Source organism: Dipteris shenzhenensis, chromosome 21 (assembly GCF_047967505.1).
Source record: "Dipteris shenzhenensis isolate YYH24624 ecotype China chromosome 21, Dip_SZ_1.0, whole genome shotgun sequence".
NCBI classification, from domain to species: Eukaryota; Viridiplantae; Streptophyta; class Polypodiopsida; order Gleicheniales; family Dipteridaceae; genus Dipteris; species Dipteris shenzhenensis.
In genome coordinates, this window is record NC_141616.1 from 9,243,829 (window position 1) to 9,261,831 (window position 18,003).

At 40.5% G+C, this 18,003-nt stretch overlaps 1 pseudogene; it reads left to right on the forward strand.

Moving 5' to 3' along the window:
* Positions 1-3,792: 3,792 nt before the first annotated feature.
* LOC147888463 (uncharacterized) lies at positions 3,793-4,509 on the forward strand (annotated as a pseudogene).
* Positions 4,510-18,003: the final 13,494 nt, after the last annotated feature.

An 18,003-nucleotide genomic window follows, 5' to 3' on the forward strand; every position in this document is an offset into this window, starting at 1 on the left:
GCAAGCATTTTTGGACACAACGAATTGATGATAAGAGAAACACATAAGATTGTGGCATCATTGCTAGCTTTGAGGGAGCCAATGGAGCCATGGATGATTATTGTGGCATAATGAGGCCATAATCCAAGATATTATTCAAGCTTGACTTTCGATGCTTCTTTGTTTATGTTTTGGATGTCAAGTGGTTTAAGGATGTGGTGGAAAGAGGCCCTAGTGCAACAATCAAAAGCCATGTAAGTGGCTTTGTAACTATTGATTCCACAAAGTTTTGGCAAAGCAAGGACACACTAGTACTACCGCAACAATGTGAATAGGTACTGTACACATATATAAAATACTCACTTTTTAATATTTGATACCTTCGATGTAAGGAAAATAACATGATTGTATTTGTATTTGAATTAGGTAGTCTATCAACCAATGGTGGATAATAATAGGTGGTGGCATGTCATACTTATTATGCCACGTTCCAAAGTGATGTATAGTACATTTACTAATATGGAGCATATGGAGGATGATCATGGGCATGGAGGTGATGTATGAGAGAGGAGGATGATCATGAGATAGGAGATACAGATATTCAAGCCATTATCCATGAGGACGAGCTTGCCATTGGTGATGTTGATTTCGATGAGTAGCACAAGTAGTAGTGGGCTAAATGTATTTGTAGATCTCAACATTGGTTTGGATTTTGAAGTAGATAGTTTGGCAAGGGTTGTTCTCATTGAGGATGAGATTAACTTGTAGCCCATCATTGATATTGGCAAAGCTATTTTATATATTGTCTCATTCTCCTCACCTCACTTAATTTTTGTATATGTGGGTTTGCCAAAAAGCATTAATATTTTTATTAAAATTATGTGCTTTGGTAATCATGGGCAATGTTTGGAAATCATTGATGCACATTTATCAGCCTCTGTAGCAAAATTTTACTCTCTGTATTCTTTGTTACATGTTTATAAACGCGTCTAAATATGCATCTAAAAGACAGTGTAGATGTGCTATTAGACACATTAATAACTGTGCTATTAGATGCGCTAATAGACACACCCGTATTTTCACTAATTCTATATACACCTATAGACGTGCCCGCTATTTTGCACATCTATCAGGTGCATCTATAGTTGCTTTGTCTTGTTGTGGAAGCCACTTTCACCTCTATGTGCTCTACGTCATCATCATCAATAAGACTAGAATCATTCAAGTTTCTCAAGGAATGAGAGATCCTTCTTTGCAAATCTCTTTGTATACTTTCTTCTACTTCATCTTGAGAAATAGCACGAAATTAATGCTAGTAATTGGAATTGAACTCAAGAAGTTTATGCCTCTATTCAATTTATAGTCAAGGTGTTTAATTCTTCCATAAAACATTCCATCCCCTGGAGCTCTACCCTCTCTTCGTTTAAAATTTTCATTTTTCTAATATTGTATCAATGGTTCAAGTTCAAACTTGTGCTTCTTGGGAATCTTTATCAATCAACAATCCACTTCAATATGCGAGTTATAGCACACCCAATTTATTACTATGATGAAAATGCTTAATTTGAATATGATTGGATCAAAAGAAGCTAATGGTCATAAGAAGAGAACGAAACAAGCAATATGAGAATAGAAGAATTGGGCAACTAAATATGAGGTTGAAGTAAGAAAATATATAGAGAAGAGAATGCTTTAGCAAAGGTGAATAGAGGAGAATGCTATACTAACTAAATAAGCACACTACTGTAAGGCAAGATTAAACCAGTAACTAATCCTTTTACAAAGATGAGTAGAGAATAATGATCTACTAGTGAAAAGAATAAGAGATGAAGCAAGGAATTACAAGGACATGAGAATGCTTTCATGATGATGAAGATATAAGAATGCTCTACATATGATATATCTACAAAATAAGCACATACTTGTAAGTGAAATCATAGTATAATCAAAGTAAAAATGTGGGAGATGATAATGATTTGGAAAACAATTTCTAGACTTATGGAAACATTGAAAACAATTTGCAAAAAGAGATCTTGGAAGGAAGTGCTTAATGTAACATTCAAGGCATCCAAGCAATATCTACAAAACAAGAAAATTCTAGGGAATTCTAGTACAATTAAATTGAAGATCAACCTTGATAAAGGATTTGAAGCCAACTTTTCCATAAATATGAAGAATCTTTGGTCAAAATAACTTCAATATGTACTCAGGAAGGCAAAAATTTCTCATAAATTGCTAAAATTGATGCCATGTAGCTTGAGGAAGATTTGTTTCAAAACACCTCTTTGGATTTTTTCAAGAATTACTAGATTTGATACCATGTAGCTTGAGAACACTTTGTTTCAAAATAAAATTTGTTAGTGCTTATACATGTGTTAAACCAAGACCATTTTGTTTCGTATTAAATTTGGGCTAAAATCCTAGGAGATTATTGAATGCAAAATATCCCATTATTTGGGTGGCATATGTGAAGGTGGCTATGCTTGTGTCCTCCAAGATCAGATTTGAACACAATTCTTAGTGAACAAAGTCAAACTCTCACATAAAGTCACTCATGAAAAAAGAAGAAAGTCACTGGCTTGTGAGGGCGTTCTCGGAAGGATAAGGAGCATGATTCAAAGCAAAGATTTCTTAGCAAAGCAAGAAGCCCAAGTATGAGTGCTCTATCTCCTAATTCAAGTAATACTAGAGAGAATGAAATTTCTTTTGTAAATTGTAGTTTGTTGCGTTGGGATCTTTGGAGCCATGAGGTCAAAGTAGGTAACAAATACATTAAGATAAAGCCTCTCTTAGATGATCAATGTAGTGGAAGCATCGGTTTATAGAGCATCATGCTAAGCTGACATTATATGATGGAGGTAATGAAATTTATGTGGGTGGATGCTTTCGTCACATAAATTGCATGCAAACTTCACAAGATGAGAAATCGGTTGAAGGATTCACATGCCACCATTGCAAGGGGATAGTTAAACTTGCCTACTTTAGAATGCGATTGTATAGAGAAGAGAAGGTTGAGAACAAGAGAGGACATAGGGGTACTCGTTGTGGAAGAAGACTAGATTATCTTACAAAGAGTGAACTTAGAAATGCAACTCCTTTTGCTAAAAGGCGAGCAAGACATCTTTCTATGCAACTATGGTGGGCGAAGTCTTAGGTTTCCATTCTTTCAGTAAGAGTCCATACTTTAATAGAAGCCAGTGTAGAGTCTCTCAATCAAAAGGATGTCAAAAGATTTTGCAACAACATAATGGAAGCCCATAGGTTGGACAAATTTGGTGGTAAAGCTACCTTGTGGGACTTTTTAGAAGATGTTGTTACAAACATAAATAGTTCAAGTTCAGGAAGAAGATATAATGAGAATTCAAAGGAAATATTTGGGGTTGCAAGAATGTGGGGAGGCCCAAGGTTACATGACTTCTTGAGTTCCAATCTCAATGGACCTTCTTTATCAACAACGAAGCGAGGGCAAAGACTCAAGCCACCCAATTTGTACCAGGCATACATGAGTATATTTTTTATGCAATTGCTGAAATTTATAGAAAGGAGAAAGAAAAGCTTGGGATGAGCTTGGGATCATGTCAAAGAGTACCTTCATTTTAGTGGAAGATGAAACTGCCATAAAGAAGAGGATAAGGTAATTATATCAAGCTCTTTTTTTAAACAATAATTTTATTAATCTAAAATTTTCTTTTAAATTAAAGAGAAATTACAAATGAGCTTACTAAATGATGGCTCATTACTACTTGTAGGTGGAATCCAAAATATGACACACTTGTGGGTTTTGATGGATATAAATGAGATGATCATGAGTGTATGACTACATGGATGATCAAAGTGGGAGAAGGACAAAAAGGATATGAGAATATTATTGATGCCTTTTAGAATTGTGTTATTGGTGGATCTGCGAGAGTTTTCCGTGCTAACCCATTGCATGATGCCCTTCCATGCTTGGTTGTTGCACTTCATTGCACTTGCAACTGATTTGATACAAGCTTTGTTCGCAAGCAATGGGATGCCATTGGTAGCTTATATAATGAGAAGCTCAAGCCCATGCTTGATACAATTATTGGGCATGCATCTGATGGTGATAGTCAATGGACATTAACGTTGTCTGACTATGTGGACAAAAAAGATAGCAGATTTAGGATAAAACTTGGATGGATGGCCACTCTTAGCAAAAGTTTTAGAAAAGGAAGTTTATGGGCTACATGATCAAGAATTTGTATATAATGGGAAAAAATTAGTCAATGTTCTTGATAAGCCTAAGCATCAGTTGGCTATTGTGGCAATGTTTGGATCAACTTAAATCATGTTATTATTGTGTATGGTATTTTTTCCATCGCCAAGCATATGCTAAGGGAGGGAGATAGTAGATGAGATTACCACCAAAATTGGGCTAGAGCTCAAAGGATATGTAGTAGACAAGTGCAATGGTGTTTGGGGGAACTAGTGAACAATAGAATGAATAGAAAAGAGAGGAGAATGTTGGGAACACAAGCTTATCTTGAAATTTCTGGAGACTACATTTGACATATTCTTGTCTCCATACTTCAGCCTTGTGGATCGAGTCCATTCTTGCAAGAAAAGTTTCCTTTTTGTTCTAGATTTGGAGGTCTTGGATTGTTCATTCTACACACTATACATTGAATAGATTTCAACTTCATAACTAAGGAGACTTTCTTAGATGTACAACTCTCATGCCATTTTGTTGTCTTATTAATAAAGTAATTTTGAGATTTTTTTCCAAGCCTTAGGTGCCCTTTAGAACTTACAGGATCAGATGCAGTTGAAATCTTCTTCAATAAGATTAGAAGCATAATGGGACATGAATGTTCTTATGACTTGATTGACATGCTAGTTAGTGGTAGTAGTCTGAATAGGCTTGTACACTTTGAATGTAAAGAGGATAGGCACTTATTTACAAGGGCACATAAGAAGCAAGAGCAGGTCTGGAGGGAATTGAATCTCAAAGAGAACATGTTGGAAGCTAATCTAGAAGACTATAATTGTGTCTACACTGATGATAAAGTCATTGAAGCTTTGAAGAAAGGTCTGAAAACTCGAGGTTGAAAAGTGCTCATGAAATCTTTGAATGTTTGCATAGGGAGCCAAAGGGTGAGGACTTGACGTGGTAGCCAGAACCTTGGTCAGGTGGATTTGCAAATGCATATGCACAAGAATATAATTCTAAAGAACAAGTTCAACAAGTGGATCATGTGTCAACTATAGAGGGAAATGACAATGATGCCTCCATAAGTCAAATTAGACATTTGTTAGATTCTCTCCAAGATGAGCAAGAAGCAGTGAACCCAATTGTTAGCATTGATGGTCAGACCATATTCAAGTTCACATTGGTAAGCCAGCTTAATGGAGATCCCACACTCTCTAAAGATAGACTTATAAGGGTTCAATAAGGAGTATACTACTATAAGGAAGAGATACCTCTTGCTACATCAAATGAGAACCTATTTGTAATAGGTTCTGATTGTGCTATATGCTTTCAAGAAGAAGACGAAACAATTAAAAGCAAAAGGAAATGCAATCAAAGCTCTTTGCAAAGAAAGAAGAAACAAGCTACCTTGTATCTTGGAAGAGTTCAAAAAATGAGGAGAAAAGTTGGTTTGATGGATGTACTTATAAAATTATCATTTTGCAGGACCTTTGATAACACAAATGGATGATTTGTAATAGTCTTGCAGCTACTTCCATGATTTCCTCAACCACTTAGCCTTAAACTCTTCTATGTCCCCCCCTCGCCCCCACTCCCTAGACCAATTCTCTATATAGGATTTGTTACAACAAGGTCTTATAAGAATGCAACAAAGTGGTTTTGGATATTGGCTTTCGCATGGGTTACAATAAGGTTTTACATGGATGTCACAAAGCAAATCTAAATACTACATTTCAATATGAGATACAACAAAATTTTGCATGGATGCAGAAAAGAGAGTTTGAATAATGTGTTTTGTCATTGGATATAGTAAGGCCTTGCATGAATTCAGCCATAGAACTTTCAATATACATTATTGTATATTATCAAGGGTTTGCATGGAAGCAAAAAAGCTGCAAGCCCTTCTAACCACCAATGTTCCATAGTGCTTTTTCGTAAGGCCCCCATTATGAGGAGAAACCATGGTGCTCAGGGGGTTCACCTCACAAAATTTTAGTGTATCATGTGCATTCAAAAGGAGGGGTATTTTAATTCAAAATTTTCAAAAAATTTAACAGGGTTATAATAATAGGATGAATTTTAAAATTCAACTTTAGGAAAAAATCAATTAGTTCATAAGTTAAGAGGAGTGTTGTTATTGGCAGAAAACTTTTAGTTGAACACACATGATACATAGGGTTTCTTAGTAGTGCACCCTTTCAGCCATGGTATGAGCACTGACCATTGGTAGAATCCTAGTTTGGACACTAGATGAGGTCTCATGGTTACCGTTTGATGGAAAAGAGATGATAGAAGGAACAAATTTATGTCTACAATTTAAGCAAAGATGGACTCGATGTATGCAAGCAATGTTGGTATATGTGCGATGCCCAGATTTCATATGTAACCACCAATATTCCATTATGCTTTTTTGTAAGGCCGTTGTTATGTGCAGAAGCCATGGTGTGAGCACTGGATATTGGTAGAATCCTAGTTTTGACACTAGATGAGATCTCATGGTAATAGTTTGGTGGTTACACGATGGTAGAAGGCACAAAGTTACTCCCTGGAAGTTTGGGGTCCTCATATCATGGTGTGAGAAATGGAGATTGGTAGAATCCTAGTTTGGACACCAGATGAGATCTCATGGTGATCGATTGGTGGTTACGCAATGGTAGAAGGCACAAAGTTACTCCCTGGATGTTCGAGGGCAATGCCCCTGATGGAAAACCCCCTTCATGGGGGGTTGAAGGGGCAACACTCCCATCGGTGGGGTCTAAGGACTTCCAAAAGACACCTACCATATGATATACGCTTTGTTGCATTCACGAGAGCATGTGTGTGTGAATTTTCTTATTTGCGCATGGTCGATGGTCAGTAGTCAATGGCCAATTATCAATGGTTGATGGCGATAGTCAAGGTCACCTTTAGTCATGCAGTGGGCTAAGTCAAATTGCTTGTGCCACCACCAAGAGGGTATACTGGTCGACCTGAAAGGCCTACATGAGAAGATTGGTTTTGAAAATTAGCTTAGAAAATCGCATTAGCATAGTATTCATTATTTTTTTACTCTTCTTTAGTCCAATTTTGAAAATAGGCTTTATAGAAGTCCAAACATTTTGAAGAGTGTGTTTCCCTAAGTCCTTAATTTATAACTCCAAAATTTTTAATTAGTGTGTTCCCCCTAGTCCTAGGAAAAAAATAATTCCGCCCCCACCCCCAATTTCATGTTTTTTCAAGCTCTTTGTGAAGGCCCCCTTCAAACACCTCATGCACCCAGTGGGAGTACAAATTGTAGTGATATCTCACTTCACACTACCATCTCTAGCTTTAATAACTTCCATGGTGCATGGGGTCAAAAGACACACCCATTTGGCCTCTCTTGTGGCCAAGCTTCATGCATCCTCCCTGTGGTGTGTAGATCCTTCCTTATTCCTACGGAATCTCGTGTCCCATTCAAATGTTCTTAAATGGTAGACACCACATTCTTGAAGGTATGCATGGGATCAAGCAGGTGATTGATCTTAAGGTGGGACCAATATGGTAGTTGATAAAATATGGAGTATCTAAACAAAAGATGGTGTTAGCATGCAATCTTTATTTCCATTCAATATAGCACACAATAGCTACAAACCCTTATCGGCTCATGCCAAGTGGTGGAGTCATCGTGGAACCATCCCAAATTTGCATCCAATCTCCTACAGTGAGTGACTGTGGGGGGACTTCATTCCAAGGGGCGACATATCTAGGATGATCAGGTGGGAGAAATTGATGGTGATTCTCATAGATGACCTTATTCAATGCATCCGCCCATGAAGCAACTAGCGAAGGACCACAAACAAGACATGCATGGTAACCCAATGTAGTAAGACCTAAACAATAGATGCAATTTCATAAGTAAGGTGGGTTTAGGGTGCCTTAATGCTAATTGCCTACTCATAATTAAAAGTTCAATGCTTACATGAACACTTGCCATAGTCTGGGAAGTCATGCATTGTCCACATCAAGACTGCTTTGTAGTTGAAGTCTTGTGACGAGGGAGACCTGCTCACATCATGCATCTCGATACCTCTCCAAAGTACCTCCAACTCATCACTCAAAGGCTCAAGATAAACATCAGGATTTTTGACTTTGTGTTTCCCTGGAATTAGAAGAGATAACATAACATGTCCTTTCTTAATCGCCATAGAGGGTGGAAGATTGTAATTCATCAATATCATTGGCCATACACTATAAGAGGTGAGACCAAATGGGTTCACACCGTCCATACCCAGTCCAAATCTCAAGCTCCTAGGTTCTTCCTTAAAGCTTGGCCATGTGTCTTCAATATGCTTCTACACAAAAGTGTCTGCTGGAGTTCTCCACTTGCCATTGGTTGATCGATGGGAGGAATGCCATGACATGAGCTCTACAATGGATTTGCACTTGAACATATGTTGGATGCGAGAGATTATGGGAAAATGTCGCAAAACCTTATGAGGCACATCCAAAGTTTTGAGATCTGCTCTATATCTTGCCTCTCCACAAGTAAGACACTCTCTTGCCTCCTGGTGTGGTCCACGAAACAGAATGCAATCATTGACGCATGCATGGATGTGCTTGTAATCCAGTCCTCCAAGAGAGGTCACATGTTGCCTTGCCATATCTCTTGAGGTCAGTAATTTATTCTCCCTTGGAAGCATTTTACACAATAGCCTGCATGTGAATTGAGAGTGCTCTCAACGGAAGCAAGAACGGAAGAGGGAGAGAGAGAAATAGAGACAGAGAGCCACACAAGTTTTGGTGGGTGCAGAACCACCCTAATCTTCTTTTTGATTCATTTATATATGTGTTTGAGTATTGTACATAACCAGGGTTAAGGCACAATGACCTTTAACCCCACAACCTCCCACTTAAAGGACAATGTGCCTTTAAGAGAGAACAACTAGTGAGCATACTATCCAATGCCCATCAATACACGACAATACTCAAACCGCTGACTAGGTAGACTCTTCGTCAGCATATCTACAGGGTTATCATCTGTATGAACCTTGACAAGCTCTATGCGCTTGTCCTCAAGTACCTCCCTGATGAAATGGTACCTGACCTCAATGTGTTTGGTCTTTGCATGAAAGACCGGATTCCGTGCTAGCTGAATAGCACTCATGGAATCACTATGCAATGTCGGTACACCTGTATGAATCCCCAAATCTCCCACTAGCCGATCAAGCCATATAGCCTCCTTGCAACCCTCTGTGGCTGCAACATACTCAGCCTCTGTGGTAGACAAAGCAATGCACTTCTGTGCACGAGACATCCACGACACTGCACCACCTGCAAAGGTGAACACATAACCAGAAGTGGATCTCCTACTATCCACATGCCCTGCATAGTCTGAATTTGTGTACCCAAGTACACGCATGTCTCCTTTACCAAAGCAAATGCACATCTCCTTGGTACCCTTCATGTACCTCATGATGCACTTAACTGCCTCCCAATGCCTCTTTCCTGGATTAGCCATATACCGGCTAACAACTCCCACTGCAAATGCAATGTCTGGTCTAGTAGCTATCATAGCATACATAAGACTCCCAACTGCTGATGCATAAGGAACCTTGGCCATCATGGCCCTCTCCTCATCTGATTTGGGACTATTTGTATGACTCAGTTTCACATATGGAGGCAATGGAGTACTCACTGCCTTCCCCCCCTCCATATTGAAACACTGTAATACTTTTGTAACATACTCTTTTTGTGAAAGCCAAAGGAGTTTCCTACTCCGATCACGCGTGATGCGCATACCAAGAATATGACCTGCAAGTCCCAAATCCTTCATATCAAAGGCCTCATGCAACTTGGCCTTTAATGCATCTAGCTCATAAGTGTTCTTGCTAGCCAATAGCATATCATCCACATATAGTGCCAGGATTATCAGGCTACTATCCTTAGCTCTTTTAGTGTAGAGGCAGTGATCAATTTCACTCCTTCTAAGACCTTGGGACTGAATGAAAGCATCAAACTTCTGATACCATTCTCTAGGTGCTTGCTTAAGACCATAGAGACTCTTCTTCAGCTTGCAAACTAAATGCTCTTTGCCCTTTTCTTCAAAGCCTTCCGGCTGCACCATGTAAATTTCCTCATGCAAATCCCCATGCAAGAAAGCTGTCTTGACATCCATTTGCATAAGCTCCATATCCTCTGATGCCACTAGTCCAAGCATGCATCTAAGTGTGGTCATCTTCACAACCGGAGAGAATATCTCATCAAAGTCCACACCCTTCTCTTGCTTGAACCCTTTAGCAACCAAACGGGCCTTGTACCTAGGCACATCATCACCTGTGACCTTCATTTTGTAGACCCATTTACATGGCAATGCTTTCTTTCCATGTGGCAAAGAAACCAAGTCCCAAGTCTTATTCTTCATAAGTGAACTCATCTCTGATTGCATAGCATACTCCCACTTGCGTTGATCCTCACGCATCATAGCCTCTCTGTAGCAAGAAGGCTCCCCGCAATCAGTAAGCATCACATAGTCTAACCCTGGAACAAACCTATCAGGTGGTCTAGACACTCTAGATGATCTTCTCAAGGGCATTTCAGCTTGCTGTCCCACCTGCATATCAGCCACATTTGGCTCATCATTTCCACCAATAGATGATCCATCATCTACCCTTGATTGTATACCTATGGGAGTACTTGGTGGTACCATTTCTTGCACATTTATTGGTGCATGGACAGCTTGCTGTCTATCAACATAGGCACGTGGATTCACATCCTGGAAAGTGATTCTCCTCATTTCCACATCCCTCATGGGTGCCTTATGCATCTTCTTCTCATTGAAGACCACATCATGGCTGCGTATGATCTTCTTTGCTTCTGGATCCTAGAGACGATAGCCCATCTCTCCATTTTCACCATAACCTAGAAAGATGCATTTCCTAGACTTAGGATCTAGCTTCTTTCGAAGCTCTTTTGGCACATGTGCATATGCCTCACACCCAAATATACGCAAATGAGAGTAAGAGGGCTTCTTGCCACTCCATGCCTCTTAAGGAATACCACCATCCAAACTCTTATTAGGTGATCTATTGATCACATGCACTGCAGTCTTCATTGCCTCAGCCCAAAAACCACCAGAAAGACTTGCATTGGAAAGCATGCATTGCAACCTTTCTTGAATGGTACGGTTCATCTTTTCTGCAACTGGATTTTGCTCTAGAGTACGAGGGGATGTGAGCTCCCTCTTAATCCCACGTGTATCACAGAAATGCTGAAAGTCATGAGAGAGATACTCTCCACCATTGTCAGTCCGTAGGCATTTAAGCGTTCTACCTGACTGATTCTGAACCAAGGCCAGCCATTTCTGAAATACCTAGAACACATCACTCTACCGAGCTATAGCATAAGCCCACACTTTCCTAGTTGCATCATCAATGAATGTCACATAGTATTCAGCCCCGCCTAATGACCGTGTAGGCATGGGACCACATACGTCTGAATGCACCAAATCAAGCATTTCAAACTCTTTATTTCCCCTTCTTTTATGGGCTGATTTAGTCTGCTTCCCATAGAGACAATGCTCACAAAATTCAAAATCAGAGAAACTCAAATGCGGTACATAACCCAAACGGCATAAGAGTTTCATTCCATTCTGGCTCATGTGCCCCAACCTGCAATGCCACAAAGAAGTGCTTGGCTACTCGGTTATTGCAACAACATGATCAAATACCCATGATACATGTAAGGGATACAAAGTCCCACACTTGGCACCCCTGGCCAAAAGCATAGAGCCCTTCTGAATTTTCCAACTCTGAAAGCCAAAAGTGGTGTGAAAACCAGCATCATCTAGCTGACCCACTGAAATAAGACTCTTGGTCAGCTTAGGCACATGTCTCACATGTTTCAAAACAAATGCAGACCCATTTGCAAAAGAAAACTTTATGTCACCTGCTCCCACTATGTCACATGCATAGTCATTTCCAAGATGCACACAACCTGTCTTTCCACTGTCATAAGTGGAGAACCATTCCCTATGGGGAGTAACATGGAATGAAGCACCAGAATCCAAAATCCAATCCTGGGAATATGCATCATCTGAAGTGGCAAGCAACTCTGCAGATAAACTAGACATGAAGAGAACGTCATTGTCACTATCATGTGTGACTGCATTAATCTCCTCGATCTTCACTTTTCCTTTGTCCTCCCTTGGACTCTCTTCCTTTTGATTTGCACCCCAATTTGCATTCTTTTTCTTATCCTTTTGCTCTCTTTTCAGCTTGTAGCAATCCTTTTTCATATGGCCCTTCTTGCCACAATGGTAACACTCAATGTTCCGTGCCCTGGATTTGCTACGAGACTTCCCTCTTTCTTGGGACTTCCCCCTGAACTGTGATCTGCCCCTTTGCACATTTAAGGCTGCATCCTGCTTGTTGCCATCCATAGACTTCCGTCTAATCTCCTCGGCCAACAAGCTACCCATAACATCATCAAATTTCAGCACTCCACCAGGTGCAGAGTTACTGACAGCTGTACGAAAGGTATCCCCTGAGGATGGCAATGAACATAAGAGAAATATTGCCTTAGTCTCCGCATCAAAATTCATTTTTTTGAGCTTGAAGCTGGCTGAAAATAATATTGAATTCATTCAAGTGAGAAGCAATGGAGACCCCTTCCTTCATCTGCAGCTCAAACAACCTTTTCATGAGGTAAACTTTATTAGAGGCAGTTTCCTTCTCATAAGTGGCACACAGTTTCTTCCACAAATCTTCAGTAGTCTGCTCATTTACTACTGTGAAATAAACTGACTCTGCAAGATGAAGTCTAATAGTAGACTTTGCTAATGCATCCAACTCATTCCAATCATCCTCAGACATATTTGCAGGCTTAGCTTCAATCCCTGCCAAGGGTTTAATTTGCTTCTTTTGAATAAGCATATCCCTTATTTGTTCTTTCCACAAAGAAAAGTTTGTCCCATCAAACTTTTTAATGTTGAAAAACTCCTTTTCAGACATGGAAGAGGATGCCATGATGCAAATAAAGCAAAATCCCAAATGCTAGTGCCTCAAGAGAGAATCACACCAAATACCAGGTGCACCCAAATGTGTATGCCACAATAGAGTGAAATATCACCAAAACTCAAAGCTCAAAGCATCTGACTCATGTGCATATACTATGCATCCATATGAGCAAATCTGGCCCAAAAGAAAATGCCAATAAGTGCCAAATGACTTAAGCATAAACACTGTCCACTGGCATATGCATCAATAATGTCTCATCCAAGAGAGCATAGCACTATCAGTGCATCACCTGCAATGTTTCAAAGCTGTCCCTCAGCATAAAATAGCATCCATGTGCAAAGTGTCCATAAAAATAGCATCCCACAAGGCAATTTGGGCCTATCAGGGCATCCAATAAGGACCGCAATGCATCCAAATGGCCTATAAATCATCCACTGCAACCCAATGCACACCATGAATGAGCGCACACTGCTCAAACTGCAACCAGAGTGATCTGCATAAGGTATGCTCAAGAAATCATAGTCCCACGGTAATGAGCGCTACTGAAAATAGAACCTGAGATGCCTCAAAACATGGGCGCCATTGCATAATCGGAATCAGCAAGAAAATCTGCAAATATCTCTCTTCTGCCAGAACTCCAAAATCCCAACCGATGAGTGAGAAATGGGAGTCAACACTTATCCACTGCCATGTGGCATAAATCTAAGGTTTCAAAACCTTAGAATGAAAAATGCATAATAGAGAGACGAAATCGAATACACAGAGATTTATAACTCTGAAAATCCTCCACTGAATCATGCAAGAACTGATAGGTAGGGGTTTTTGGGCGTCCGGAACGCAATGGGACAGACGGTTTTGGAAACCGTGGTCTCAATCACTGGGTCCAACACACGGACTGAAAAACGTTTTTTGAAACAGAGCTGTTTGTAAACTCCACCGGAGTGCGAATGATGAGCAACATAGAAGTTTTAGGACCTCTTGAGTCCACCGGAACTGACAGATCTGCAAATGGTTGCTCCAAACTTGAGTTCCAACACCCGGGCAAAAAACGCAGAAACTGACACAGTGAGTCAGAGCTGCTGAGCTTCCAAGCATTCACGCACGCTCAGCTAGATCACCCGGGCTCTGATACCAGTTGAGAGTGCTCTCAACGGAAGCAAGAACGGAAGAGGGAGAGAGAGAAACAGAGACAGAGAGCCACACAAGTTTTGGTGGGTGCAGAACCACCCTAATCTTCTTTTTCATTCATTTATATATGTGTTTGAGTATTATACATAACCGGGGTTAAGGCACAGTGACCTTTAACCCCACATGAATACCATAAACGAGAAAAAGTATTCCAGTAATTGACCCACTAGCATAATTCACCATGTTTGCAAAATAGACTTAAAAGCTTACTTGAGAAATGCATTCAAACTTGCATTGCTCCATCCATACATGGTCTGCAAGTTTAGTAACTCAAGGGAGCTCAAACATTGGTGTCGATGCTATAGTAAAAAGATCATCTTGCTCCATGCTATCATCCCTACCTGAGGACAAATAAATCCTGCACCATATTATCAAACACCTCCTCCTCCATGGCCTCATGAGGTAATGGTGGAGGGCTACTATCACCATCACTCCATGCATCCATAATGGTCCCTCTTGAAGATCCCACCTCATATCGTCAATGCTTTGCCTTCTCATGATGAGCATAGTGCAACATATGTGGGTGTGGTATTGCATCCTGTATCAAATTAAAAAAGGATCATATATCAAACACATGAACACCTATAGGTATCTCAATCAGCCTCAAGGCTTTAACACTTAACCGAGATATGGTCGCATCCCATTCTCCATACTTTGAAATGTGATTGAGTGTAATTCTATCTGCACGATACGTGTTTCCTTGACATCGATCACACATACATTTGATTTTTTTCTCCAACCACATTTTGCGATGGTGGATACATAGGGATTTATCCTCACTAGAGCTACTTGTTGAAGATGAAGACATCCTATAGATAAACAATCCAAAAAATGGGTTCTTCCTTGAGTATTTGATAAGAAAACTCTGTAGTGTGTCTAAAAGTGCATATGTACTATGGAATGCATCTATAGATGCATCTAAAACATAGTGTAGATGCGTAGACTGCGAACTAGTTTTTAAACCTACTTTTAGTGCACTTGCTTTCCTTTTGATACTTTTAGCGCCACTTGCTTTCTATTTGACATACCCAGCTCTAGGCATCCACACTCATCTCCAAGCACCCACACTCGTCTCTAGGCATACACACTCATCCCCAAGCATACAAGAGAAGAGGGTGAACAAGGAGAGAAGAAGGAGAGGTAGCTTTGAAGAAAGACAAGAAGCTTCCATTTCTCTATCCAAGGTAAGTCTCTTGGTGGTTGGTCTTCTCTAGAAGTTGTTCTCTTTGGATTCATCCTTTGTCGTATGCAGGGAAAGGATGTTTTTAGTACTATTGTTCTTTCTGGGGTTGGGCACATGTCTTTTCCACCTTTTTGTTGGAAAGCATCTGTCGGAGTGTGTCTATAGGTGCATCTAACAGTGCATCAAAATTTTTAGGAAAGCAAGTAGCTGCACCTATAGATGTGGTGTTTGCCATGTCTATAGACGCGCACTCCGACAGACAATTCCAAACATGCATTACAGCTTTTCCCCTTCCCCTTCCCCTTCCCTTTCCCCTTACCCTTCTCCTTTCCCCTTCCCCTTCCCCCTTCCCCTTAATCAATTCCCCATTCTCCTTTTGTTCTCCTGCCTCCTTCCATTCTCCCATCCTGCCTTCTCTTTCCTTTCTCCTTTCCCTTGCACGCATGTTTAAGTCAAATTTTCAATGCTTTAAGCATTCATGAGGAAATAAGGGATTGGATGAATGATGGAAATAAGTGATTGCATGAGGGAAATTGGACTGAAGCATGAGGGCGGGATAAAGAAAGAGGGCATGCATGATGGAAATCATGGGATTGCACGCATTATGGAAATCACGGGATTGCATGCATGATGGAAAGAGGGAATGCATGATGGAAATCATAGGATTGCATGCATGATGGAAAGAGGGCATGCATAATGGAAATCTTCTTCTCTCCTTTTCTATAGTTCATCATGTCACTAGGAAGCTCTTCAAGAGCCTCATCCGATCTTTAGGATGCCATATTACAGCAGTTATATAACCTTTTAGGGCACCCTCCCACTGCTCAGGAGTTATACACATGCATGATGAGTACTCAAAACACCCCCCAAGAGTCGGTAGTATAGACTCCAAACCACCCCAACCCCACACCAGCTGAGACTACTCCTATGGAGTCGAGATAGCCCAATAGGCTACAGAGCCACATCCCTTCTCCCTGATCATTAGGAGTCCCTTCTCCCCTGTGATCTAGTGTCCCTTCTCCTCGATCATCAGCACTCCCTTCTCCCCTGTGACGGGTCTAGAGTCCCTTCTCCCCCCCTGTGGTTAGGAGGCCCTTTTGCCTCCCAGAGCCGCCAATGTACTCTCGTGCGGTCGAGAGTCCCTTCACTAGAGACGAGTGGCCAATGTACTAGCTCATCATGATAGGGCAGTAGGTGTAGTAGCAGGGAGAGCTCTCGGGGATGCATGGTGCAGTGCTTTAGGGGGGTTAATGGTGGGGGTAGGGATGATTCACATGATGTAGATGCGCCAGAGGGTGATGGTACAATCTTCTATGACATCATTCAGAGAGGAGGCATCTTGATGGATGCATGGGGGAAGGACATCATGGCCTTCATGCACTCTGTAGTTACTAAAAACTACAGAGATTGCTTTATTCCATACAAAGAGCATCCAAAAAGGTTTGCTGATGAGACCATCAATGCTGTACACTCTAGGTATCCCAATCCCCCCAATGTTGAGTTTACAGATAAATGGGCAAAGTCAAAGATTGTTGTCATACTTGCCAACAAAAGATCTTCGCTTATAAGAGGCATGCACTAGCTGAGATTTCCAAGAGAGAGGGAGGTTAAGCACCAAGGGGCCAGCCCCACGGCGCTCATAAGCATGAGTGGAAGAAAGCAATGAAGGCAGTGAAGATGGACCCCAGTCTGTTGCACGTGGAGGCATGAAGGATCCAAATGGAGCAATATGGAAATGTGCATTTTGGAGCAGGAGGTGTTGAATCATGGGAGGCCCAATTTGTAAGTATCGATCTCAAATTATATTGTGTTTATGTGGTTTATTAGGAGGTCATTTCTTCGTACTAACCCCTCCGCAAATTGTGTCATCTTGCAGCTTGATATCATGGGCAGGTATCCTACTCCTAACAAGACAGCCTACCATCATGGACATTGCAGAGGACATACATGGAGGCACTTCTATGATGTGGGGTTGATTACTGAGGAGCAGTTTGGGCTATGAATTAATATACACTCCTTTTATTTTTTTGGCATTCAGTTTCCTTGTGAAATGAATGCCTTGTGAACTAAACGTTTGGAGTTGTAATGTTTTATTCGGAATTGTAATCATCAGCTATAGACGTGCTTGGAATCGTGCTAATTAAAATGCGGTTGGCTGTAAGAATTGACTTGCACACTGTGGAAATGGGATTCTTGTAACCACACAGCATACACAACATTTTGTTCAACCACAAAAAATTTTGCTTAAAATAAAAGAAAATTGTAGAGCGTTTATAAGCACATCTATGAGCGCGTCTTTATGTTTTTTTTAAATTTTTATAGAGCATCTAATAGCACATCTATATGCATGTATGTTTGTTATATAGATGTGCCTATAGACGCGGGTTTGTAGATGTGCTAATAGACAGACAAATAGACGTGCCTGTAAGTTTTCTTTAAAGTTAAGGAAACACGTCTATGTGCATGTCTATCTATGGGTGCATTGTGTTGTTGTGTGTGCCATCGAG